Source organism: Montipora foliosa, chromosome 3 (assembly GCF_036669935.1).
Source record: "Montipora foliosa isolate CH-2021 chromosome 3, ASM3666993v2, whole genome shotgun sequence".
NCBI lineage: Eukaryota > Metazoa > Cnidaria > Anthozoa > Scleractinia > Acroporidae > Montipora > Montipora foliosa.
Window position 1 is genome coordinate 39,675,893 of NC_090871.1, and position 4,115 is coordinate 39,680,007.

A 4,115-nucleotide genomic window follows, 5' to 3' on the forward strand; every position below is an offset into this window, starting at 1 on the left:
TGTAAATTATTTGTATTTAAACTTTGGCAGACTGCTTAATAAATTTCTGTTCTACAAGAGGATGAATAGTGGGTTACATGTAGTTATTCAGCTGATGTGAGTGCTGGTAGTGTGGAGCAGGGATAGGATCAATCTTTGCAACACATAGCCCACAAACTCATCCAGAAGAATTACGAAAAAGTAAGTAAAAATGATATTGTCTGACACATACATGTATCATGTACATGTACAGAGTAAAATATTACAACTAAATGTACATGCAGAACTATTTATGTTATGGCACTGCATCCTGCTCCAAATAGATTTCATACTCCAAGTTATTATTACCAGTGAATCTAGTACTAAGCATGAGCATTTCTGTCACATTCTTCCAAAGCCAACCTTTCCATGAGCAATACTACAGTCCATGAACCTTTTGAAATCCTCATATTGGTGATGAGTCGTAGGAATCCGTAGGGTGAGTGTACAGGTATCTGCTTCAGCCAAGACCTTGGAAGGTTGTTGAGGGCAGTACTTCACGCATAGTTTACTTAAGGTGTCACGAGGCAACTGTGGATAACCAGTCCAGAACTGTAACAGGTCCTTGAGAGTTTCTTGTTGTGAATCTTCTTCTGAAGAAATAAAACCATACAAAGAATAACACAAGTCATAAATTGAGCTGTAGGCACACAGTCTTACTCTACTTTCTCAAACGTGTTAAATTAATTGTAAATTCATAAAGAAACATTCTCATTCGTTTAGCCTTGTATTTCGTATTTAATGGTTTTCAATAATTGTTTACTTTCCCTTGCTACTACAGTAGGTTTCTTGCACACCTTTGTGAAGGATAAAAAAATGCCCAAATCTGATAGCTCAAAGTTTTGGTGGAAAAAATTACTGGTAATACTAGTATTGCTGGTTCATGTAGCTGACAAAGTATTAATTAACCAAAATCATTGTTATCATTAATTTTAGTACTTGAAGTAAGATAATTGTAAGTTGCAAAGGGCTTCAATTGAAACGAAGAATCCAGCAGCTATCTGCAATAATGTTCAAAGACTATGGAATATGTTATAAATATTATTTATAGAAATAGTTACTTGTGTAGCCAGAGGGGACATGCATGGTGTGGCACAGGCATATAAGAAAAGGTCTAGGGACAGATTATAAGATAACATACCTCTTAAAGCCACATCATATATGTATTTCTCCAAGAACACCCGAGCTTCCTTTTCATCATCCACATTAGTTTCATCAAACTCCATGGCCAGCCGGAACATTCTAGGGTTTATGTTGTTGTTTTGAGGGAACACATGTCCAGTTAGGTTAGGGTGAATTCGCAAGAGATCCAACAAAGTTATTCCCTTCACTCGCACACTGGCCAATCCTTTCCTAATATCTTCCAGAGCTGGAATGCGCTTCGTGATGACCTCATACTGGAGAAAGCATTCATAAGCCAGAGACCTGTTGTCAGCACTGATTTCCAAGTAAGGAAATCCAGATGCATAAAGGACATCTGAAAAGCTCTCTCTTGTATCTTGACTTGTGAAAGTGGCTAGATCTTTTTCATCACATGTGATAAGCTTTATAGATTGAAGAAGAAATAAACACAGTTTAAAGGAGGACACTTAAAGCAACATTTCAGCTGACACTTAATATCTTGCAAAGATGGGTTTTTTTATTGGGAAATCTTATAACTAATAAAGTTGTTGAGCTTGCTTCTGGTCAGTATTGGGGAGTAAAGAGAAATGCCAAGCATGGTCTACACTGTACACTGTATGTATGAAAGCAATAAGATGGTTAAATAACAAAATTAATGAATTACGTTGTTAGAATACATGTCAGCTCTGGGTAAAAATAGGTTACATAATAAATATCAATACTTAACACACAGTGTGTTTACAAAAATTTGGTTTCATCAACGGAGTTGATAATGTGAATTGGCCACTGTACAGAGATTCTAAAAGCTGACGTTTTGAGCGTTAGCCCTTCGTCAGAGCGAATCCAGGATTCGCTCTCACGAAGAGCTAACGCTTGAAACGTCAGCTTTTAGAATCTCTGTACGCTGGCCAATTCACATTATCAACTCTGTTGATTAAACCAAATTTTTGTATACTACTTCCCCACCGACGCGGCACCACAGTTTCTTTAGAAACTACCCCCTTCACACAGGTTGTTTACCTGTTAGTGTTACCAAAAATTTTGAAAATTTTGGCTGGAATGTAAATGGAAGTCTCTTTTGGTCTTTCCAAACGGAAAATTTCTGGAGAAAATGGTTTTTCTAGAAAGGTAGTCCAAAATTCCCAAATGGATTTTTGTATATCATTTGTTCATTGTCCAGGCCTTTCAGCTTGAATTGCACTGTAAACCTGACCTTTGGGAATGTTCATGGAAATGGAACTTGTGTGTCACATGGAAATTTCCCTTTGGTTTTTGGTGCATCCCATTTACTGCAACATCAACTAACCACAAACCTGTTTTAATTGCTCTCTCATACAGGGATCAGGGATGTCCTCCAATGCGATGTCTTCAACAGATGAATCCCGTTTACCAGTGGCAATGTACTTCACAATGGCAGGAGAAATTCCTGATATTCCACAACAATTGTTGAGTACTGCATGCAGAATCATCTTCCCCATGATTATGAACATGCCACTCGACAACAGTTCATAATCATGTTTAGGTACAAGATGACCCAATGCACCTTCTAAGAGTGTGATTCCATCTGGTGCACATTGTTTCATACTTTCCACAAGAAAGTAAAAGTACTCCCTTGTGATTCCACCAGCATCTAAACCTTGCTCGCCAGCCCCATGAAATTGTACATTGAGAGGCATTGTTACATCAAATGCTGGATTTTTGTATTTTCTTATCATCTGTGTCAGCATGTTATGATCCCGGTTCACCTGCACATCAACCTCCATTCCAAAAGGTGAAACTGCACCTTGAATGAACTTTCTTAGGGCATCATCTTCATTTGTTATCATGTCTATGGCTGCAAGAGGTGTGTCTTCTATTGCATCAATTGCATCATCACCTGTTGTAAATTTGAACAAGTTACTTGTGAATACTTATGACAAATGGTGAAGTTTACTTAAGAAGGTTAAAAAGACTTAACAGTCATTATGTACTTTGTGGCAGTGAGAAACAAAGTATATGATTCCACAATATGTTGTGGAATTTGAGATAGCTGATGTCTGGACCAAACATGAATCATGCTGGCTAAAGTACTGAACTGAGTTTTTCCTTTCCATACCATGCACAGATGATGGGGTTTCCTCATCTCCCAAAATTTTAGCGACAGCACGAGAAACTGTACCAGAGTCTTCAAGAACTTTCTTGAGATATGCAATGTCATTTTTGGGAAACATTTGTGTTAACTGATGAAGATCAGAAGAAGTTGTTTGGGATGGGCATAGGGCTGACCCTTCTTTACTTGCACTAGATGAGGACCCTGTAAGTATAAAGGATACAGTTCAAGAATCAACAGTTATGTACGAAGTATTTACGTTACAAATATTAAATTCGTGGCTGTTTCTATCCAGCATCATATTACAAATTGGCCTTAAAATGCAACTCTCTTTAAATTTGCTCCACTTATTAAGTACATGTGTGTAGACTGTTCTCATCTCAGGAGCATGGGTAGATACTTATTTTTTGGCCTGAATGCTACAGCTAGCCAATAACCTTTCCAGTCTAGTAATCAATGTGAAATATTGGATATCACCTTCCGAGATATCACCCCACAGCAGTTTTATGCAAAGATTGGTCTGTCAACTCCAAACAACTACAACAACAATGGAATGTACAGCTGTATTTGTTAAAATCACCTGTGCTAGATGAAGTGCTTGGAGCACTGGATGTGAACTCCCTTTGACAAAATAAAGTGTTTGGACGTTCATCAGCTGAATCATCACTGGCCTGCAGCAAAAGGACTTTTTTTAAGGGAAATAATTGTTTGGAAAGTAGAATGTAAAAAAAATGAAACAAGATGAAACAAACAACATTATAAATGAATTAGGACCAACCAGCCACCTGGTAACCGTAAAAACACAGTTAATGCAATGTGTACAGCTAATGGATCACCAAGGAAACCTCTCACATGACGAATGCCAATTGCCTTTTGCAGAAGTAAA